The sequence below is a fragment of the Dermacentor andersoni genome, chromosome 3, assembly GCF_023375885.2.
Source record: "Dermacentor andersoni chromosome 3, qqDerAnde1_hic_scaffold, whole genome shotgun sequence".
In the NCBI taxonomy this organism is placed as follows: domain Eukaryota; kingdom Metazoa; phylum Arthropoda; class Arachnida; order Ixodida; family Ixodidae; genus Dermacentor; species Dermacentor andersoni.
Window position 1 is genome coordinate 210,197,937 of NC_092816.1, and position 24,722 is coordinate 210,222,658.

General features: G+C 47.0%; 1 long non-coding RNA gene across 1 annotated transcript in view; it reads left to right on the plus strand.

The window, feature by feature from the left end:
• The window catches only part of LOC140216646 (uncharacterized), a 40,300-nt gene that overhangs the window by 9,901 nt on the left and 5,677 nt on the right, over nucleotides 1–24,722 (plus strand). Inside the window, exon 2 of the long non-coding RNA XR_011893216.1 lies at nucleotides 24,216–24,383. This is a non-coding gene — a long non-coding RNA (uncharacterized lncRNA). The remainder of the gene's footprint in view (nucleotides 1–24,215; nucleotides 24,384–24,722) is intronic.

Genomic DNA, 24,722 nt, shown 5'->3' on the forward strand with positions numbered 1-24,722 from the left:
GACCGCTGCCGTCGCGGCGCGTACCGTCGTGTGCTCGAGCAGTTCCGTACACATGATGTCTGCTTATCGCTGCTGTGGATTCATTTATAGCAAGCATTTCCTTGCGTTTGTGCGCCTGAATCTAGCAGCGTGCAAACCTTACCAGAAGTTCCACTTCGTACGCGACTCGCTTCACTTGCGATTGAACCGCGCTAAAACTTCGTCGCTTAATTCTTAAACGGCATACACGTATTTGGCACTGCATAATTTCTTGCCTTTACGCAGCGTGCCACCCCTGAAAAACATCTTCGGCGCCCGATATTCGCTGCAGGCCGTGATACAACACAACCGAAAGTGGCGGGTCCATATTGTAAACGTGCTTTCCGAAGCAGACGACCGAGCTTGGTACGACCCATTTTTGGACAGAGGGCGCTTTTTAGCACCTTTTTCGCAGCGCCCCCTGGGCAATGCAAGAGCCCCATGCAAGTCTGACATGAGTCGTACAGGAGCAGGAGTGCCTCTTCTGCCCGTTTACCAAGGTTACGCAGAACGCGGTATGTAATGTCATCTGGTCCAGGCGCTGAGGAACGCCTGCACAAAGCAAGCGCAGCCTCTAGTTCGTCAAGGGGAAAAAAGGCACTCCATACGGGGATGGTTTACGAATGGTGAGTGGTCGATAGCCTGCGCTCCAGTGCAACTTGCTTCACCGGCACTCCTTCTACAGAAGGATTTTGCGACTTCAATCTCTTTGCACTGTAGATAAAGAGCCAGGGAATAAAATGAATGGCGCTGTCCAGGGGTTGCACGGAGGCCACGAACTGTTCTCCATATAAGAGACAAAGGCTTTCGCCGATCCAAAGACTCGCAGAAAGACATCCATCGTTGTGAAACCAGCTTCACTTCACTTTTATTTGCTTAAAGACCCCTCACTGTGGGTATTACATAAGGGCTGAGGTTTACAAATGTTGTTTATTCCAATTAGTGGTCATATGAGTTAAGTGAACAATATTAGTATTAAGCTTATCAGCAAACGTCGATGAACAGCTGATTTTGTCTATGGGACGGGGAAGGCCGTTCCAGCCGGTTGATGATCGGCAAAATAAAGATGCAGAAAAAGTTGTAGTACGTCTGCGTGGACGGCTTACAAGCAAGGAATATCCTGAACGCAGAGAATGGCGAGGGTTTGGGGCCAACAAATATGGTGCACGATGGAGAGAGCTCTAGCAAAAGTTATGAAAGAGAATTAACAAATAATTGCAACGCCGGGATGATAGCGCATTTAAGGCGGACTGTGCTTTTAGTAGTGATACGCTGGTGTTGTAAGAATACAAAGAATGAAGGAATCTTGCCGCACGATTCTTAATTCTTTCAAGTGCATTGAAAAGGTAAGTTTGATGTGGTGACCAAATGGGTGATGCGTATTCAAGTTTCGCACGTACGAGCGCCTTGAATGCGAGTGGTATGACGTCATGCGGTGCATGGCGCGGATGACGCTTTAGGGATCCCAATGTTTGTTTAGCGGAGGCAGTAATGCGCGTTACATAAGCAGACGAGCCTAAATCGTGCCAAAGGGCGATGCTGAGGTATTTAAATGCGTCCACTTTTTTTCTAACGTGGCCTTAGTGAGATTATACGCTGAGTATAAGGGATGATGGCGGCGAGTGAAGCACATTACATTTATTGGCGTTAAGAGCCATTAACCAGTCGATTCACGAGTCTTGCACTTTGTTAAGGTTAGTAGAATACTGTGGTCAGAGTCATTAGTAATTATACGGTAGATGACATAATCATCAACAAACATACGGATTTGAGAGGAAACATAAAGAGGAAAGTCGTTAATATAAATAACAAAATGTAGGGGCCCTAGAACGCTACCTTGTGGGACGCCAGACGTTACTGGGAGGGGCGCCGAAGTGTGATTATTTACATGCACTGACTGCGATCGGTTAGTTAGAAATTCAATAACCCAATTTAAGATGCCAGGGTGCAGGCTCAGCTGAGAGAGCTTGAGTAATAGGCGTTGGTGAAGTAACTTATCAAATGCTTTAGCATAATGCCAAAAAAATGGCATCGATTTGGATGTTAGTATCGAAATTAACGTGCAAGTCATAGAGGAACAAAGCAAGTTGCGTTTCCCACGACAGACCCTTACGGAAGCCATGTTGGGATGGGTGGAATATGTTGTTAGTATTAAGGAAGTGCGTAATTTGGGTGAAAATGACGTGCTCCATAATCTTGCATGGTACACTGGTTAGAGAAATCGGTCGGTAATTAAGAGGTGAGATTTTATTACCTGATTTGCAGATTGGAACGACCTGCCCTTTCTTCCAGGCGACGCGGATCCTACAGGAGGATAAAGATTGCTAGAAGATTAACCTAAAGTACGCTGCGCAGATGTGTTTAGTTTTTTTTAGCTGTTTAGAGTTGATGCCATACGCCCCTGATGACGATGAGAGTTTTAACTTTTCAATTATTGCCGTTATGTCATGTTCAGTGAATTCCATGGGTGACATAACAGATTTCATAGGTGAAGGTGGTATAGGTAGCAGACCATCAGGATCAGTGGTGAATACTGATGAAAACGCGCAGTTAAATGCATCGACAAACTCTTGTTTGGGGATTACTGTATTTGTAATGGTCGGCAATAGTAATAACATCCCGTGACTAGGCGTTTAGAAATTGCCAGAGTTTCTGGGGGTTACTGCTTAGTACACCAGGAAATGTGTCAGAAAAAATAGTGCTTTTCGCTGCGTATAGCCGAGAGATAAGCTTTCGTTGCCTCGTAATATTTGTCCCAGGCCACAGCAGAATTGTTTCGCTTCGCCGAACGAGAAAATCTTTTTTCCTTGTTTTCTAAAGTTGCTAATTTCTTTGTGAACCAATATTTATTTATGTTAGTCCATACTGGAATAACTGGAATGTGGTTACTAGCAAGGTAAATGATTTTTTGTTGGAAGATCGACCAATTTGCTTGAAGTGTGCGGTTGTTTAATTCAGCACTGAAAGTGGGGTAGAAAGGCATAGGTTTGTTGTTAATGGCTTCATAGCTGCCTTTGTTGTATAAGCGTATTATTTTATTCCACGATTCTCGTTTTGGATGGGTAAAGTTACAGACAGTGTGGATTACTTGATGGTCACTAATTTCCCGGAGATAAGATATCGAAGATAGGCTGGACGGATTGCTAGTTAATGAGATCTAACATGCTGGCCGAGTCTTTCACTACGCGTCTGGTTCTAAGACTAACTGGGCTAAGTTGAAATTAAAACAGACTCCGAGGAAAGCATTTTAAATTAAATTATGGGGTTTTACGTACCAAAACCACTTTGTGACTATGAAGCACGCCGTAGTGGAGGACTCCGAAAATTTTGACCACCTGCGGTTCTTTAACATGGACCTAAATCTTAGTGCACGGGTGTTTTCACAGTTCGTCCCCATCGAAACGCGGCCGCCCTGGCCGGGATTCGATGCCGTGACCGAATTCGATGCCGATGCCCAAAACCATAGCCACCGAGCAACCACGGCGGAGGAGGAAATCACTTTCGGTTCTACTATGTGACGAAGCTGGATAGCTATCCCAATTGATATTAGGGAAAATAAAGTCTCCGAAGAGCAAAATCTGAGTGTTAGTGTATTTTTTTCACTAGTAGATCTAGGACGCGGTTGAACTTGTTAATAAAGCTAATGTCTGGTCGCGAGGGTGGTAGCAAACGCGAAGTAAAACAGGTTGCAGGGTTGCGCGAAAGAGTAGCCATAATTTTTCAAGGTCACTTAGGTTGTGAACAACGGAGCAGGGTATCGTATTACTAACGGCGATGAGCACCCCGCCGCCTTTAGAGTGCTGGCGATCGTTACGGAAAACATGGAAACCGCGTCGCATACATCAATGGTTAGCTAGGCTTCGGTAGGTATCAACAAGTACATCCAGATGATAAAACCAGATTAGAAACAACGTCACGTTTGGGAAGGAAGCGACGTAAGTTACAATATATTGCTGAAATATTAGTGTTAGGGTGGGCTGTCGTTATCCGATTCGGTGTGTTGAATGACGGTGATGTAGCGATTGCTGGTGGACTTCTTTTAGATATTTTGTAGTTTCACCGTACATGTTCTTAGCAGATTGTATAAACAGAGGCTTGTAGCCTAATGAAATTGCAAATGATTTGCTCTACACAAATGCCGAAAGATGTTTCCACGCATTTTGTACAGTACGAGAGTAGTATTCGTGAATGCTACAGTTAGTCCCTTGCAACTTGCGTCTGTTAGACAAATTTATTGTTATTTTATATAACATGAATTTTACTATTGTAGGGCGGTTTCGGTTATTGGAATGGTGGCCGGGACGACGTGCACGTTCAATCTTTTGAGGATTCACAGTAATGTTTAATTGGTCTGCGCAGAGCCGAATGATATTTTCTTCTGCGTGAGCGGTGGATTTAGGTGCACTTGGGTTGGGGATACCGAAGAAATTTAGGTTGTTGCAGCGGGCTCGGCTTTCTGCGTCATCGATCCTTGCTTCTATATCAGCGATTGCCCGGGTCATCACGGCCACAGAAACCCTAAATGTTTCAACCTGCCGCTGCAGGTCCTCTATGTGTTGACAGTGGCACCCGAAGGCATGCATTCGTCTGTTCAGTTCGGAAATCGAATCGTTAGTCTCGACTAGCTCGCTTTTTAACCTTTAATCTCGTGAATTAACTGCGATTGCCCAGCGGACATCTATGTCGCTATGTCACCCGACAGTAGCAGCAAGGAGCGCGAGACATGAATACAATTCATAGCGACGGCAAACAGACACTGCAGGGCTCGGCGGTACTACCAAAACATATTCGCTTGATTTCTTAGCGTAAAGACTATCACACTGACTAACCTGCATATTAAACAACAGCAGTTTAGTGGACTGTTTCGTGGCACTGCCACCGAGCCCTCAGGTTGGCACGCAGAGGCGTTGCTCTTCTATAGCTGATCTGGCGACGGGTGATGGGGACGTAGGCACCTTCCTGGTGGTAGGGTTGATCGCGCTGGTAGAAGCGTTGTGGCGGGGGGGGGGGGGGGGGGGGGGAGGGCGACGAGAGACAGCAGCGGTACGGCCAAGGCAATGTTCCGGAGAGTATGATGTTGCTTGCCGGACAGCTGAAATGGTAGCGGGCAGAGCTGCGCCGATCAGTTCGATGATGAACACCTGCACATTGAACAGCACCAGTTTAGTGGATTTTTCGTGGCACAGCCACCGAGCCCCCAACTTGTTCATACAACGTTGCATTTTCTTCTGTGTGCTCCAAGCCAATCTCAAATCGTGAGTTGACTTCCTTCGCATATATCTTCGTTCCGCACGGCGGCGATTTGCGCGAAGTTTCTGTAACTTCATGTCGAGTTCAGTTCGTGCGGAGCTTATCAAAATCGAATGGATGGCAACACGTCAGAGACCTTTTGTTGCGTCCCCTAGGCTGCATGGATGTCATCTTGACAACAGTTTTCCATGACTGATTTAAGTTTCGGCCAGTGGACGCATTCGACACCTCCGGAGAACTTGGAGCTAGTGAGCCCCTCAGTCATGAGATAAAAGGGGACGTGGTCACATCACCGCGTTTCCAAGTTCAAGAACCATTGAATCCTTTTGTTAACAGAGCGCGAGACAAAGCTAAGGTCGAGGCAGCTGCTCTGTTCCTCGCAGACAGGCGGGGCTTCCATCATTTAACAAAGTTCTCTTTCAGAGGCAATGGACGCCAATCTTCTTGCCCTTGAGTTAATCTTGGAGCTTCCCCAGAAATACTGGTAGGCACTGAAATCTGCAGTGATTACCCACGGCGGTGGAGCCGTCAAAGTGTTCTTATAAACATTTTACCCCAATTGTGCATCGACATCTCAAGTCGTACATCGTACCATACAACAAGATCAGCCAAATCAACAAACTATCAGACAAGTTGACAAAGGACGCAGCAAGGTCCAATGAGAGGCTCATTAATTTTCTTCTTCTCGCTACACGCGGGCTGCCAGAGCCACCCAGCGCGCTTGCGTGTTTCTCGTGTTGCCCTGACCACTGCGCGCCGCACTTCGATGGGCATTCGTTTTCTCTGGCCGAGTGTGTTTTGGCCTTGAAGAATTTTGGACGCTTTCTGGCTAGCAGACGAAAAAAAAAAAGTCGCTCACTGCCATCAATGTGCGGACCCCATGGATTGCAACGCGCTCGCCTGAGGCTATCATCTTCATTTTGATGTGATCGCAACCTCTCTGGAAAATCTTTTGTGCTGCTGGTGTAGGATACCGAACAGTATGCCTACATTTCCCTGTGGACCTAGCGTCTGACTGTTTTTTCTATATTCCTTCGGTAGGCACATTAGATGTTCAAATTAAGCATTCGGTTATGGCCAGTATGCTTTCCTTCGCGCCTTATCATTTTGGTGACCCGCCCCACGAGAGAAAAAAAGACGAATACATTGTTGCGGTTCAGCAAATTATCGCATAGGGAAAGTTCGATTTTGTTACTTCTTTCTTTGTGATCTGTGACTGCGCAACATGGTTATTGCCTTGTGTGACGCATTATATACAGTAACTTTTGCGCACATACGTAGATTTATTGGAGTCTTATACGTATGTTTAAATATGTTGTTTGATAGGTGTTGCGTATACATGCAGTTAACTTTGTTTACAGTGGTATATATTGCCCTTTATTAAGGTGTAGCTTCGAATTTCTATATTCCATTGTATCTTCGCATTACTAATGTATATTTAGCAGAACTACTGCGTTTTATATGTGTTTTCTGTTGCGACTATAAGTTCTGTGAAATTACTCGCAATACACGACTGGTGACAGCTTCTCCTGCGCAATACATTGGAACGAAGAACAGCGCTATTGAGATTTTTTCTTGCCGTTGCATATGTACAAAAATGTAGACAACGTTCTTGAATAACCGAGTTTCATTGAAATATTTCTCCTTAACTTGTTAATTTAATGGCCCTTACGTTTTTCACATCAGCGGCACCAACTGGTTTGCTGGTTTTGAACTTATATAGTTGTAAAGTTCGTGTGATATATTTTTACTTAATAAATAGATAAAAAACGTGGAAGCATTGATATAAGTTATTTCTGGCGCAACTTTCAGGACAGAAAAATATACCTTTTATGAAAAAATACATATTTTACTTCTCTTGCAATGACGTGGCGTTCAAGAATTCGTTTGCAGCATCTTTGGCAATGGTAATTCAGTTATTGTTCATGTATTTGATCCATCGACAAGCTCTATGAGGAGGCCGAGCTGTAACATGAGCCTCTCCCCGAACGAAATTCCTGGCTACGCCACTGATTGGGAGTCAGCACGTAATCACCGTCAGGAACAGATGGGCAGGTGGAAGGACTTTATTCAGGCGCAACGAATATGGTTGATAGTTATCGAGATATGGGCTCCAGTATCAACAAGCGATAGGACAAATACACCGTAATTTTTTACATCGAGAATATTGCATCTGTTCGGCAGGGCGAGAGGCTTTGCCGGAGACATCGACAATGCAGCGTCAACTCCCAGAGCTGCATCTTTTAGTTTTCTGATGGAATTCGCCCACGTCGGAATGTCGGTGACGAGCGACGGGACTGAGGTGACCTGGACGACGGGCAACGACTTTGCGGCGTACGGCACTGGTGACTGCTCGGCGACGGTAATGGGTGGCGCCATGTGGTCCTTCCATCTGTGGCGTGCTAGTTATGGCAAAAAAATCCGTCTGGACAAGGGTCTTCGAGAACATTAACGAGGACCAGCGGTTTCGAGAGTATCAGACCAACGTGACCAACGCGGCGACAACTGAAGCAAATAGGTTGGTCATCCGGTGTTTGGCACTCTGCCATGTTGCGAGCACCTCGAGGGATCCATTGGTTTTCAGTATGCACTAGCGAAGGACGTTGAGTTGGCCGATAACTGGCCACGGTACAAACTAGCTGCAAGCCGACATTGGTTAGTTCTTGGCGCACAACAGCCTCAACAAGGGGAACCATAGGAGCGCATGTATCGTTGACAGGTGGGTACAGAGCAGCGGGACACATCGCTTCCGGATAACAGGGCACAATCTCCGTAAGCTGCTCTGGAGGCTGCTCCCTCCGCGAAGGAGAGTCCTGTCGGTCTTCACAAGACGATCTTGCAGGCGTATTGGGAAGCCGTGCAAATGACTGATAAATATGGCGGATTTTCACCTGCTCCAAACGCTTGTACTGTACCGAAGTACAGTACATACAAATGAGTAAATTGAAGGTGTCATTGGCGATACCTTTTTAGACATGTCCAACTTTTTCATACTCGGTCGTTTCAGCGTTGGCCTTGTGGCACAGTGCCAGCAAGTCTTGTATATAGGCGACGTAGCCTTCGGTGGACGTCTGAACTCGCTACGCCAACTCGTTCTTGGCGACGACCTTCCGATTCAGTGGTTTTCCGAAGAGATCTCGCAGCTTCTGCTTGCAGTCATGCAGTTCTCCTTCGAGGTTTTGAAACCACACTCGCTCAGTTCGCTCCAAGCAAAAAATATGTTTTTCAGCATCACTGTGGGATCCCATTTGTTGTGGCTGCTCACCAGCAAGTCGTCGACGTCGGCGCCATCAGGGCCACAGAATGTTCCTGGATCACGCGGATGCGTGAGTACGGCAGTCGACACAGTCGACGGAGGCGTTGCCGAACTTGGCACAGTCTCCTGCAGCATCGGGGAAGAACCGAAGCGGCGTCCACTTCGAAGCTCCTTTCTGCGTCGTTACCCCGCACTTCCACCAAATATTACGAACTGGAATTTCGATGCACAAATGCATGTACTACTTGCATGGGGAAAACGTTGTGGTAATCAGGCACGCTCGATCGCGCAGGAGGCAGTCTACCACTTCCTCTCTCTCTGCCTTGCGGCACGGTCCTGTCGAAATGCATTGTCACAATATCCACACAAAAAGCTCAATTACCTTTCTTATTGTTCTTTTTTTCAAAATTCAATTACCTGGTCAAAGTATTGAATTGAAAAAAAAAACACAGCCCCTTCCAGTCCGTGAAGATGGTCGAACAGCGAAACTGTGTTAGTTATACCAAGTGTTACACCATGCAAGTATAACTTCGCAAGCAGTCTATATTGTAGACCTTTTGTTCCACCATTCTTTCACCTCATTTTCGCTTCTGCGTGCTTCGCATGGTGAGCATGCTTTAGGCGTGTTTTATTTTTCGCGCTTCTCCCATTTCTTTCTTTCTTTCTTTGAGATTGAGGTTTCGGTCTGTACGTGCAGGTCTCACGCGAAATCACATCTCACAGGCTCCTAGTATCGCGTTTTATTCGCTGGGTACTTTTAGTTGGCCGCGAACCACCAGAATAAAATTTGTTTCTTTATCGGCTGGCTAGAATCGATCGTCGATAAATTCAATGCCGATCTGGAACGATCGCCGAAAATGCACCGTGTTACAATTGTATAAGATCCGCGTATAAGATGGCATTTTCACAGGGGGAAAGGGGCCAGTTGATTCCCTTTGCCCCTGTTGAGCTTTTCTTTTCCTCTTCCGCTAAGTCACGTGGCCCCTTTTTAGCGAAGACCGAAAACGTATGCACCGGGTCCGCATCAATAGTTTCGCTTTAAAAGGGTCATCCACTGTTAGAAGCTTGAGTTTATAGCGCAAGAACATATCAACGCGCTCTTGCGACGCTCAATTCCCAGAAACGATGGCACGAAAGTGAACCCTATCTTGTGATTTTTTTGCAGAAATGCAGACCTTCAGGCTTAAGCTTCCTTCGGTTACAAGAACGCGCCCAAGCGTATCGAGTTTCCTGCTGTCGCAAAGACGCAGGGACCATCTACATTTTAACACGGGATAGCTTGACGTTATCTCAGCTAGGGAACACGGCGTTGATGGCATTGATAGCCCTCGACTTATACTTGGTAAAAGGAGACCAAAACCGCTCGTCTTATGAACTACTGACAATTCATCCTGTCGGAAATACGACACAACGCCACTCACAGCAAGGCCACAGGTTGGTAGCTTGGCCTTCCGTAAAACATTATCTTCTTTTCCTGAAGAATTTCTTTCCACAAAGTGTGTTTTCATTTGGCAGAGAGATGTTCTTTTACTCGGATTTCTCGCTTAGTGTCGGCTGGCTACCCACTTCATGTGCTAATATCAGTGGTTCGTGGCTCCCTCAGAAAATGAAAGCGTGGTCCCCAAGAAAAACAGTTTATAAAAGAAAGAGAGGTCCGTCGTGTAGCCATACATGTACAGTATCGCAAACAATCTCAAGAAAATAGGAATGCATGCTGGTGTAGATATCTTCTCTGCCTCCAACAAACTTTGAAACATTTTTTCGGTGGTCAATATTTATGCTAGCAGGAAAGCAGTATGCTAAATAAATCATAGGGAGCAGTTTGTTAAATGCGAGGAAGGCGTAATTTACTGTTTCTCCTTGAACTGCGAGAAAGGGTATATCGGCTAGCCGGTTGGATGTGTTTACGAGAGGCTTAGGAAACACAAGACTCTGGTTGGGAAGACTGTGGCATCGGGTCATCTGTAATCAAGCTATACAAGTTGCTCTTGAAGACCGGACTAGGTGGAGTGTACAGTGAGCAAGAAAGAGAAGGATAAGCTGACACATGAAGTGATGGAACCATGTGAAATCTATTGTGATAAACATAATTACGTAACACGCCCTCAGTGACGGTCTCAATACAGGAAATTGTTTATCTGAATGAGGCTATGTAAAAGGCAGAGGACGATATGATGATAGTGTCATTTCTTTTTAATTGAATCTTTGGTGTTAGGCTTTCTTAGCCTATGCCTCGGCTGTTTGAGCTTATATATATGTTGCTCCTTCCAATAAAGTGTCCGTTGTAGTTTAGAGCTGTGTCCTGCTGTGCTTCCCTCTGGCCCCCTATGTGTGTTCTGTTAAGTCTTTAACGGGCTTCAACTACCCCACCAAGCCATCCTTGTGGACTCATTGAGAACACGCGAAATCGTGAATTGGGCAACCATTATTATCACAATAATATTTCATCTACGGGATCCCATATAAGTTTAACCTGATGTTCCGGTTTCTAAATTGAGTATGTAGCACCTGTTGATTTCAAAGTACCGAAATTAGAAAGTTCTTCTTTCGTAGGTGTCGTTTGCGATAGAGCTGGCGGCTTTGATAAGTATAGCTCCAGTTTGTGCAATTCCTGAAATGTTTCCTTCCCAAAAATTAACAGCTTGTTCCCGAACGTAAGATGTATTTGTGAGTATGGAATCTGTTCTATAAAAAATGCAAAAGAGCCAAATGGTAACTGCTTCCTGCCTAATGTGGTTCTGAGGCCATTAAAACATTTAAACTAAGTTAGGGAGATCCACGATGAGATTGTGTGACACGGGTGAATGGGGCACACGGGGCTACTATTTCGCGTGCCGATCTCATTAGAGCGTTGCCGGCACTGTCGCGATCCAAACCAGCTATCTTGTGGTTAGCAGTGCAACGTTTCGAGTCGAGGCAGCTATTTACAGCAGGAAATATAGTTCTCGCGAGGGAATGTGAGACAGTGAATCCCGCTTGCAATACCGCACACGGGTAGGCATAGGCCGCGGTGCTTGAAAAAAAATAATAGGTGAGTACTTCAGGGAATAAAGAATTCGTCTGTGATGTATCTTATTCCGTGGGCTTCCCTAATTTAGTGAAGTAAAACACTGCGGGGCTCAAAATTATATTGAGCGGTTCGTGCTGTGTCCGCGCAAAGAAAGAACAAAATGAGGTCCATACGCACGGCCTTGAGCACGGTGCATATCAGTGGGCTTACACGTCAAAGCGGTGGTAAGATGGTCGCCGCGAAGAGCCGAGCCACCTCGTAACGCCTTTCTTAATGCGGCAAGTATACCCGCGTAGATAACTTTAAATCAAGAAATTATGGAGAGGCTTCGTTGGTTTCTGCGCATAAATGCGTGAATGGATCACTTCGTTATGGCAGACGGTCGAAGCGAATGCTGCTCGCCGCGTAATGTAGTATGCACACAGAGAGCCTTGGAAGAATTCTCGCGAGGGACAGGTCAACTGGCAAGTGCCTTTGTCCTGCTTACTTCTACCTTTCCTATGCTCCCTACTGTTCATCAAGACCGGATTAGTTAAATGTTTATTTGCGACTTCTCAATAAGTCTGTGATCACTGGGCCCTCTGGAACTTGCCAGTACCTGAAACATTGCGAAGGAGACGCAGTTCTCATGCTAGCTGCGCACGGTCATAGTGCCACAGATTTGCGAGAATTTGTTTATTTACACCCTCAAGATCAAAGTCAGGCCGGCAACCTTCGTGTGATTCGCTCTGCTAATCTGTGATCGCACAACATTTTATACAATTTACCCGGCTAGTGAGCGCGCTAACTTGTGGGTATGCACGTACGTGCGCGAAAAATGCGGCGAGAGTAAGCTGTAAGACAAGCGCCTCGACATATATTGTATTACTGGTAAAAAATCAAATTATGATGACGAAAGAAAATGCGAACAGCAAATTATAGCGATCACTTTACAGAAGTCTAATGCCAGATCACGCATTCATCATCAGCATATCTTTATGGTCACTGCAGGATGAAGGCCTCTCCCTGCGATCGCTAACACCGGTGCCAACCGATCCCAACTTGCACCTGTGGATTTCCTAATTTCATGACGTCACCTATTCTTCCGCCGTCCTTGACTGCACTTGCGTTCTTTTTGCACCAATTCGGAAATCCACATTGTCCACCGCTTATCTAACCTACGCCTCACATGGCCTGCCAAACTCGATTTATTCTGTTAATATCAATCAGAATATCGGCTAGGCCCGTAAGCTCTGTGATGCATACCACCCTCTTCCTGTCTCTTAACGTTGCGCCTAATATTCTTCGTTCCATCCTATTCACACGCATTCACACGGCCATCAAGATGGCGTAAGCCCAAAACGCATTACATGGCCTGCCCAGCTCCTCTTTACTCTCTTAATGTCAGGTAGAATATCGGCTATTCCTGTTTGCTCTCTGATCTACACCGCTCTCTTCCTGTCCCTTAAACTTATGCCTTCCTTCGTGTCATCGCATTTGTGACAATCCGCAAGGCAGCAAGAGCGGTTGCGCAGTGGAACCCTGCGCATGCTTCTTTGTTCCTTCTTTCTCCCCCACCCCGTTTTTTTATAAGTTAACGTGTTTGGAACGAACCCACGTCTTTTGCTGGTTCACGCCTGTCCGCTCACTGCGGTGCGGCCTGGCCGCTCGTATTTGCAACACTGGCCACGAGGACTTCACTCACGCACGACTACGACGACGAAATGGACCTACGCACCCCCATGAGTCACGCGCTGCCGGAGTTCGACGAAGACAGAGATAAGTGGTATTCTTACCTTATCAAAGCTGAATTCTATTATGAAGCACATGAAATCAATAATGATGCTAACAAGAGAGCATTGTTGGCAGCCGCACTTGGAACGACGACAACTGATATCTTATGGGGAAGACTTGCGCCAGACAAGCCGAGCGGCGCAAAGTATGATGAAGTTGTGAAGGCAATAACGACTACTATGATCATGGACCTCTTCAAATTGCAGAGCTTAAGTTTTTCAGCCGATGTCAGCAGGAAGGTGAATCAGTGCACACCTTCATGGTAGAAATTCGGAGGCTTGCGCAAAACTGTAAGTTTGGTTCTATGAGGGATAGGATGCTAAGGGACCGGATTGTATGCGGAGTGCAATCAAAGAATCTAGAAATGCAGCTACTTGCGAAGTAAGAATTGGCTCTAAAGGATGCGAAGCTCCTTGCATTAGCAGCAGAAAATGCCGAATGAGATGCAGAATGAATGGGCACAACATCGTCGGAGCAAGGAAATGTTGTCAGGATGAAGGAACAGCACCAGTCTACATATGAAAAGCTTAAACAACGGGGCAAAGGAAAGTAGTGCAAGTGCTGTGGTAGTTCCCGTCACCGTGGCGGGACTTGCCCGGTACGCAAGCGTAAGTGTTTCAAGTGCGGCCAAAAAGGGCATTTAGCTCGGATGTGCAGGCTGCAGAAAACGCGAACAGAACAATGGTCGTGGTGGTACAGGGCGCGAGTGCAAAAGCGACAAAGAAGCGTCACAAATTTGGTCCGTGACCACCACTCGCACACTGGTTCCACCTTTACGAGAAAATTTCAAGTCGATTGGCGTGAAAGTTAATATGGATATCAACGCCGGCTCTCCAGTTTGTATTATACCGAAGTACGTCTACTTGGTCCACCGTCGGCAGTGGCCGTCACTGCAGGAATCGCATATCACGCTGTATTGTTATCTTGGAAAACTTCCAGTTCTCGGCCTACTACCATTGTAGGTTTCGTAAAAGTCGGCCATAGTTCCATGCTGTTTGGTGGTGCTAGGCTGCAATGGCGCTGGCCTATACGGTCGTGAACTGCTACATAAGCTGGATGCCGAAGGACAATCCGTCTGGCATATCGCTGCACTGACCGGTCCGGAGAGCACGGACACTACCCACAAAGAAGAGTTCGCGGATTTGTTCACAGAAGAGCTTGAACTCGTCAAGGGGCCGGGCCGCAAGCGCGCCTGCTGATCCAGGATGGAACAAAACCAAATTTTGCAAGACAAGAAAAGTTGCATTTCCCCTCAGGGATAAAGTTGCTAATCAGCTAGACAAGCTGGTGGCTGCGGGAATTTTTGCACCCTTCACACACTCCGAATGGGCCACGACAATAGTTAAGGTGCTAAAAAAAGACGGGGCGGTAAGTATTTGTGGTGACCAACGTCACATTGAACCCGGTATGTGAGGTAGAACAATACCCCCTGCCCGTAATCGACGATATGATTTCCAATTTGCGCGGTGGCAAGCACTTCCGCCTCCTAGACTTAAGAGACGCTTATAATCATATCCCTTTAGATGAAGACGCATGGAAACTGACAGTTGTCAACACACACAAGGGACTTTTCCGACACAACAGGCTCCATTTTGGTATCTCTTCAGCGCAGGCAATATTTCAGAAAATAAACAATATTGCAAGGGCTATCGGGAGTGCAGGCGTACCTGGATCACGTTCTCGTATCAGAAGAAAGGGGAAACACAAAAACTTAGTGGCCTTGCAATGCTACCGCGAGAATGGTATAGAGATTCGTTCAGACAAGTTGCACTTCAGGAGCCATCAGTAACTTATCTTGGACATCGCATCAATCGCAAGGGCTTGCATACAATTGAGAAAAACGTCCAGGCTATCAGCTAACCCCGGAGCCGCGTCAAGTCAGTAAATTGCCTACATTCCAAGGAATGATTACGTTTTATTGTAAGTTCCTGCCTAATTTATTTACGACTCTGGCTCCGCTGTACAGACTGTTGGAAAAAGAAGCGAGATGGGTGTGGCGTACGAAAGAACAAGCTGTTTTTAGTAGTGCTAAAGACTCGCTTTGCTCTGCACCTGTGCTCGCCCATTACAATCCCGGCCGTGAACTCCTGTTAGAAACCGACGCGTCACCGTACGGCATTGGTGCGGTTCTCTTCCATCCCATTGACCGTGAGCAGCGACTTATCGGATTCATATCTCGAAGGTTGACAGTTGCCGAAAGAAAGTATTCTCAAATTGGGGAGCGAGAGGCACTCGCACTTTTATTTGGTGTCACAAGCTTTCGAGATTGCCCACTTGGGCGAGAATTTAGCCTGGTTACGGATCACCAGCCTCTGCTGGGCTTGCTAAGACCAGACCGTCAAACACCTGTGATGGCCGCAGCAAGAACTCAAAGATGGGCACTTCCTTGGTACTTACAAGTATCCCTTACATTACAAGCACGCTACGAAGCTACTAACCACTGACACATTGAGTCGTTTGCCTCAACCATTGCAGGACAAAGTTGGTGCCAAGGAAGATTCGATCGAGTGCGTGCTCATGGTACACCAGTTGGACCAGCCGGCTGTTGTTGTCAAGGAACTATAAGCATTAACATGGGCTGACGTCATGCTTTCTTCGGTGTACAGGTACGTCATCGATGGCTGGCCAAGATAATCAAGCAGCTATGAACCAGACCTTGAAGAATACTACGAAAAGTGGCTCGAGCTCTCGATTCATCGCGGGTTGCTGTACAGGGGGTGCTGTTCCATCGTCTCGAGTTGTAGAAGCTGCGTCCAAGCACTGCCAATATCACCCGCACAAGAACCACAAAGCTGGCCTGAAATGCATGAGAGGTGGCCTAGGCTACGCATAGACTTCGCTGGACCAATTCAAATAAAATGTTGTTGATAGTCGTCGGCTCACAGAGCAAATGGATAGAAGCTATTCCTTTGTCCCTGGAAACATCCCGGAGTGCTGTCGAAGCCCTGCGTACTCTGTTAAGCCGTTTCGGATTACCTCGCACTGCTGTCTCAGATAATGGCTCGCAATTATTCGGCTGGGAATTTGTTCAGTTGATGCAGAAAATTGCATCGTTCATATTGATACCGCGCCCTGTCGCCCTCAGAGTAACGGACTGGCGAACATGCTGTACGCACTGTAAAGGATGGCTTGAAGAAGGCGGGCGCAATGGTCCTGCAGGCATTATTAGCGAGACTTCTATGCCATTAGGGCAACGCGCCGCAAGAGTCCGGGTATTCACGCTCTCAATTGCTTCTGGGTTGCAAACTACGGACAAGACTTGACATGTGTTTTACCTCCAGGAAACTGCCAGCGCACCCGACGAATTTGATGGATGGTGCGCAGTGGACGTACGCGCCAGGTAATGCTGTGTATGTGCAATATTACGGAACCGGAGACAAGTGGACCCCGGGCAACGTCAAGTTAGCGGCGGCTTCTAGAATGGTGTCGGTAGGAACCGACAAGGCTGTTGTTCACCGAGACGCATACCAGGTTCGGAAACGAATGCCTGACGTAACATCCGCTGCAGTCCCAAACAATGGCTTGGGGGAAACCGGTACGCAGTCCAGTGACGCAATCGCACCACTTCAGGAAGCGCCAGCGGACGTAATAGATGTTCAACCTCAGCTGAGTCGCCCCACCCGTGAAAGAAAACCCGGGGAGCGTTACGGATTCTAAGGGAAGAGAAATGTGGCAATCTGTAAAACAGCAGTTGCTGTTGCGCAGTGGAACACTGCGCATGCTTCTTTAGTTTGTTCCTTTTTTCTCCCCCACCCCGTTTTTCTATAAGTTAATGTCTTTCGCTGGTTGACGCCTGCCCGTTGACTGCGGTGGCCTAGCCGCTGGTATTTGCAACAGCATTCACATGGTAACAAAGACGGCGTACGCCCAAAACATAACTATGCATGGCAAGAACGCGACTTTTGCAACGAACGCTACCTGGAGCTCGCTATATTGCCCTCGGGCCTGTTGTCAACATATGTTTGTCCTCTGGTGCTTCCCTTAAAAAGCGCTGAAGAAACAACACCACTCAACTCTACTGTTCCGGCGGCCAGCTTGACTTGGGCAGCCAGAAACAACGCGGAAGAATTTTAAAAAAAGCAGACAAGGCGCGTACTATCAACTGATGATTTTACTGAAATTAGAAGTGCATGAAACAAGTGGTCACTAGAATTGAAAAGGACACGGACAGGATGTGTTCTCTCTCTCCGATGGAAAGTTCTTGCGAACTTGTAGAAGGTGGCTCTAAAATTTCCTGTTTTGATTTGTCCGGGATGGCATGCCCTAATGAAATACTATCACAATGCCGTGACCGTGAAGAATACAAATGTGACGTGAAGGCCAGTCACAAAACTATTTATTAGGTTAACCTGTGCCATCGGAAACGAGTTACACTTTGGCAGAACCATAATGATGAGAAAACGCAGCGATTGCGGAGAACCTGCTCTGCGGATTAATCGCGCAGGGTATTTATACAGGACTAGGCGAAGATTGCAGCGTAATCGCTGCTGCTCGCGTGCCTTCCACAATGCATAGGCTGTGCAATAGGCTTGCAAAATGTTCGACTACAACACAAACAACCGCGTATATTATTAATCTAGAAGTCATGTGCGCCAAAGCAGCCGTAGGTTAACGCGGTTGACTGAAACGGCGCTGGCAACGTTCGATGCCCTTAGAAACCGCTATGAAAGTACGCCGCACAAGCTAACGCCTTTTACGCATACATAACTTACCCTAGCGTAATGTATCGTGGGCGACACGCAAAGGCATTAAGGCTCTAGCCGTGACATCAGAGCGTCGCGACCAGAGTTTTATCCAATCGTGTTGAGCGGTGGTTGCAAAGGCGCTGTGCTTTTATATTTTCAAAATATATGCCTTCTTCCCTGATCGACAGCTTTTAACATTTATTAGGCAGTGAAACGCGGTCACCTGAAAAAACATAAACTAGCACGTCATGCCAATGCCCCCTTCGTGAAAGAATTATCCCGATGCTACAAACATAACAGAAGAGCGAAAAAAGAAAAGCGCACGTAGCAAATAAAATGGCAAAGAAGCAAATAAAAAAGTTGAATTTCATTCCCTTTAACATAGGCAGAAGAGGACGAAGGTGAATTCCTGCGTGCGCACGGGACATTAATGAAGCTGCTTCGCATTTTCATTCGAATGCGTTGTTACTTCCTATTACTTGTTTTCTCCCACCAAATGCGCTAAGTGCGGGTGCCTTATTTAACTCTCCCTTAGTTAACATTGCCTTAAATTAACTTCTCCCTAATTAACACCAAAGATCATCGGTTTGGATCTCGGCGTTCTCAATGTCAAATGAAATCCAACTTGTAGAATGGCCGGTATGCCGATATCGTGAGTTCGATCATCAATGGTAGCACCACCAATTTCGATGCCATTGAATTTTGGACCTACCAAAGATCAAGGGATAGACTCCCACCACATGGCATTGTTTCGATTGCCTTAATTATGACTTAACACCAAAGATCATGGTTTCGACTCCCCTAATGGTCGTGGGTCCGACCATGAATGGTTGCACAACCAATTTTGGTGCCATTGATTTTTGGACCCACCAAAGCTCTAGGATTAGACTCCCACCATAGGCCGCGGGTTCTTCTGCGTTAATTAGGTATGCCTTAATTAACATCAAAGGTCGTGGGTTCGATTGCCCGGAATGGTCATGGGTTCGACGATCAATGGTGGCGTTATCAATTTTGGTGCCATGGAATTTTCTTCTGTACAAAGGTCCAAGGTCAGACTCGCACCAAAGGCCGTGGGTTCGACTGCCTTAATGAATTATGCCGTAGCACCGACCGTCGTGGGCTCCACCATCAATGCTGGCACTATCTAATTTGGTGCCATTGAATTTTGGGCCCACCAGAGGTCGAAGGTATAACTCCTATCAAAGGTCATGGGTTCGAATGCCTTAACACCAAAGCTCGCCAGTTCGAGTGCCTTAATTACCATATTTAACTATGGCTGAACTAACTTCGCCTTAATTAACACGAAATGTCCTGGATTGGACTACCACCAATGGTCGTGCGTTTGAATCCAATTGATTTTGTTGCTATAAGGCCGGATGGTCAATCTTTCAATAACGCCGGAAATCAGACTTCAGCCACTTAAGGCTTTCGCCTTAATATATTATTACAGTGTCTTAGGGCTAGTATAACGTCTTGGTATAACGTCTTGAGCGGCGCCACAGGGATAGCGCAATTCCATGTGGCTCCACGTTATATTTTCGTGCAGCAGTACGTCGAACAATCTTCTAAGGTCCACAAAAGTGTTGAAAACGTTTTTCACTAGTAAGTTTTCTTCGACGTGAAACCAAACATGGTCGCCGTGCTGCCACGTAGTGTCGTCGAATATTCCGGCCTGCGCTGTCCTTCTAGTTCTTCATACGGAGGCGGCCGAGTTGTGCTTAGCACGCTGCAGATAAATTGCTAACATTTCTGTAGCGATCTTGTTTAAGCGTTCCGTAAGACCATTTGTTTGCGGGTGGTAGTCGTTTTTCACCCTGTGACTTGTATAGGTGTATTCGAGGCAGGCTCGAGTCAGCTCCGCTGTAAGAGCTGTTTCACTATCCGTGATCCTCACTTAGAGCAGCATGTCGCAGACGGATGTTCTCGACGAATTATTTCGCTACGTCGGCTGCACTACCTTTCGACACGGCTTTCGTTTCGTCGTAGCGGGTAAGGTAGTCGGTAGCTATGAGGATCCACGTATTCGTAGATGGTCATGTCAGAAAGAGCCCCAATAAATCATCGACGGTTTACTGAAATGGTCGGCAAGTGGGCTCAATTGGCTGTAGCAATCCCGCTGGTCTTATTGGTGGTTCCTTCCGTCCCAGTCAACCTCGGCGGGTCTTGACGTAGTGAGGTAGGTCGGTGGTGAGGCGCGGCGAGTAATAATTTACCATGCATCCCAAGGAGAGTGTGGGAAACCTTGATGAGGCCAGTTGTTGGATCGTCAAACAAGGTGCGCAGAACTTCTGACCGGAGTACTGATAGCACAGCGAGAAAGTGACTGGATCTCTCTGGGGAGGAGTACTTCAGCAGAACACGATTTCGCAAGAAAAATGAAGGTACTCAACGTATAACAACTCTTCGGTGAAAGTTGGTTTTGCCTTAAGAATACTCCCTGGGGCTTCTCGACAGGACTCCGCTCATTACGGCTCAGTGATGTTTTGTGTGCTTATTGTTCTCACGATGGCGTCTTTATCCTGCTGGCCCTGCGCCGATGGGTCGATGGGGCGCTAAATACGCAGCGAGCATCTTAGTGCTTTCGTCAGGACTTGTAAATTATGGTGATCTTAATTTTTTGGGGTCCGAAGCTTCACTGTGCTAGGCATCTGGAAGGCTCCATTAACGTTGCTAGCCAACCTAAATCGTGAAGGTCGCCTATGACTTTGAAGGGTCTGTCATATAGGTAAGAGCGAAATGTCGTAGTAGCCCAAATGATTGCAAGAAATTCTCTTTCCCCTGTGGAAAAGTTACAAAGGCACTTAAGTGTCCTGGCGTGCATGGAATGCGAAAGCATTCCGCGCGTGTCGACAATTTCGACGTCCACACTACTTCGACGTCCATGTGAGGTCACATTGTCGCAGGAGGTCATCACTTAGTCAAGTGGCGTTGCAAATTAAGGCTCTTAGTTGGTCACGCGGCTAGTCTGATTATGTAGTCGCTTGCAGTTGTGCTCAAATTGGGCAAAGTCAGTTTTGAAGGTGAGCCGCCCAAATATTGGAGCTTGGCTAAGTCAATTGTGGGAGTGAGCCAGGTCGGTTTTGAACATGGGTGAAATAAGTTTTTCAGTTGGACAAAGTTAATTAATTGCGGGTGTGCCACCGAAACTTGAGGGGTGGCCAAAGTCAATTGGTAGTGGGCCTGGGTGATGTTGTACGCGGGTCACTTAATTTTCGAATGGTGCTAAGTCAATGTAAGGGAGCGACGAAGCATAAGGTGACGTCACTACACTATGATATGCAAAAGTAGAACCAACATAGAAACTCATTTTATTTTTGTTTTGATAGTGCTGTGGAAAGCCACGTATAGTTAGGACGCCGTAAGAGCAAGCGTGAAGACGATAAGCGGTGATGGCAACCACAACATCAATATGCACAACTGTATAGTTCTCAGGCTAAGAAGGACGCAGCGGTTCCTGCCCAGAGAAAGGCACGTACAGTTAGCACATCTGCAGAGCAGCATGAACACGATAAGGGACGAAAGGAACAGCACCGTCACTATGCATAATGGCGTCATGCCCAGGCTCGGCAGGACCCAGTTCCAGACTACGTCAAATTGGTCTATCGGATCAGGTGATAGCACAGCTTCGCTGGCCAACCATCTTCACAGCGTGGATTCGAACCCATTTTTTTACAACAATCTAAGGAGAAAATTGGTGTACACTTCAGCACTTCTGAGTTGTAAATGCGGAAGCATTATTGTATATGCTATAGCCGCGGAAGGTTCCTTCGAGTTATGAGCTCCTCGCGGGGGAACAGAGCGCGTTTTGATTTCGCCTTACCAAGGCACAGTTAAAGCGTAGGCCAGAGTTTGCGTGGACAGCAACGCGCGGATAACACAAGCAACCAGACAACAGTGTCTACAGGCCGCATCGCGTCCGTCGAGGCGCGCTGGTGACCTGGGGTTGTGGCAACGCCATCTCCATTCCCGCCACGCCTGGCGCGCTAGCTTTGCAGCAGGCATTCAGACTCGCCCGCTCTGCTACGTAGAGGCGCTCTCGTGACGCGCGAACGCGTCCGATGCAAATTTAAGTGCGGTTTTGCTACTATAAGACGTTGCCGGCTTTTTGATCAATGTGCATCAAAACGCACGTCCCTGTATACGACCCCTGCCCACGGTGGTAACAGTAACAAACAAGGTAAAACGTGCTCATCTACATGATTTATTGAGTTTTAAAGTGCGATGAACAAATGCTTGTACATATGATCAAAAATCAGCAAGTGGGCGCTGCATTTGTTGACCTAAAAAAGCAAGGAAGCGCTTGATTTTACTTGCAGCCGTCAAAACGTCCATGCAAATGCATGGCGGTGACAGACGATAGCAGAGCCGGCGTGCTTTCATCCGGGTTTTTCAGCAGGCTGCCATTTGAGGCGCGCGTCACATTATGAAAATGCGCAATTGTCCCGAAACGTTGGCGGGCCCATTGCGGTGCTGTACCGTTCATTGCTTTTAATGCGAAAGCAGCATATGCAGCATGAATGAAAAATTCAGCTTCCGTTGTTATCACCCGAAGGGACCAAACCCCAGTGGACGAAGTGATGACGTGACGTTCTCTGCGCTGGACCTGCTGCGGTTTGCACTGCAAAATCCCACGGTCAACAACCACGGCGTCGAACGGATGACATGGCCCACATCAAAAGAAATTGACTTTGCATAATTAGAAAATTTAGTTAGGCCACGTTCAATATCGACTTACCCAACTGCCGAAATTGTATGGGCCCACTCCCAAAGCTTGGCTGGCCCACCGTCAAAATTCACTTTGCCCAATTGGAATATTCAGTTGACCCACGTTTAAAACCAACCTGGTCATTTGCTACATTGACTTGGCCCACCCCTAAGATTTGGGTCGCCCATCCCCAAAATTGACTGTGGCCAATTCGAAAATTGAGGTGACCAAACCGAACTGGCCTGCAACCAGAATTAATTTGTCCCGCCTGAAATATTTCGCCCGCCGAAACCGAACTGGCCTGCAACCAGAAATAATTTGTCCCGCCTGAAAAATTTCGCCCGCCAACCGCCAAAATTGAATTTGCCCAATTTGAAAATTCAGTTGACCGACGTTGGAAACCGACCTGACCCACTCCCACAAATGACGAGGCCTAGCCCCTAAGTCTGGGTGGCCCACCGTCAAAATTGTCTGCCCGATTCGAGAACAACACCAAGTCAAAAGAAATGCGCGGAAGAGTCAGGATGCTCTGACATTTAATGCACCTAAAAAGACTTAACTGCCTATTTAACGTTTATGATTATTATTCATATTAGCCGTCTTTTTTTTTTTTTTCACAGCGAATCGTTGGTGCAGAGTTCATCGACGGTACCCACAGAAGCAGAAAATGCGCGGGGGTCGCTAGCGTTTAGGCACAAATTCTGGCCGCTCAAAATTGAAATGATTGCGTTGCTACACTGTGGCAGTGTTCTAACGCCCATTGCCGACGGCAAATGAGACGGCTAAGTGGGTAGCGGTTTTCTAAGGTCTCGCTCCATTCCTGACGAAGCCGTCAATTCGAGTGTTGCGAAGACAGCATCCAAGTCAAAAACGACGCAGGCCATTTTGCTGTTAAAGAAAGATGGCAGCTAAGCAGGAAGCTCGGTAACCCTATGAGAAGGTCGTCTGCGCACCAGAAAATAAAGCAACGCTTTCCTATGTGCCAAGCAGACGACACGTTGTGTTTCTGATAAGTTTGCAGGCCCAAATTGTTAAAACGCAAAAATATGTCTATTTCTTAGTTTGTTCCTTTCTTTTTTGTCGTTGTGATGTCAAGTGACGCCGTAGAGGAGCCTTCCCATCACCTATTAGGCGGTTCAGTGGGTGTTCCATTACTGCGGCTCGAACGTGACTCCTTAGCTGTCTACGTGGACTCTATCCGATGGTGGCCAGAATTGAAACACACGCTACGACTAAATTCTCGTGATGCCGAACTTCCTACGAGTGCCGTCATAAGTGGGGTCGTCGAGATATGGCGTTTTGTTGTCATACTGTGCTGGCACGACGGCCCGGCTCGTGCGCTCGGCTACCCGAGAGCACCCGCCGTTGGCGTCAGCGGCTTTGCGTCGGCGGTTGGTCCCTCGACGCTACCGACCATGAAATATGGCGAAAGAGTGAAAGAAAGCTATTTGTTCTAACAAAGTGATTGAGATTATCTGAGTTCTGATGAATATTGCAATGGTGTCATTTTTGTTACAGCAATACGCATGATTGGGTGGATCAACTGGACGGCGACCCGATGCAAAGGTTTCTCCGAATGGGCTTGCGGAGGACGTGGAATTGAAGCGTCAAGCCTAGCTATAAGCGAAACCGCGGAATCGGCTGCTGAAGACTACGCCATGGAATACGTAATTGAGGTGCTAGATGGTGCGTATTACGCAGAGCTATCCAAAAAGAATGCTTTATACTGTTTCAAATGCAGTCACGGCATAGCCATCAGCCTCTCCGTACTTTAGTTACTCTAGCTTCAGCGATATTTCTTAGGCAGCACAAATATACGACTCATTGTCCCGTTCGAAACGAATTCCAGCAGCACCCATCTCATGATGGATGCAACCGTTACTTCGATTAGCGGTGAAGTAAATAGCGACACACCATAATGCCACCTTCGAAAGGGCTCATTTGCGAGGCGTGTTTGGAGCCGCGAACCTCTTTCCCGCATCTAGCGGCACCGCCGCCCTTTTCATGCATGCTGCGTAATTGAAT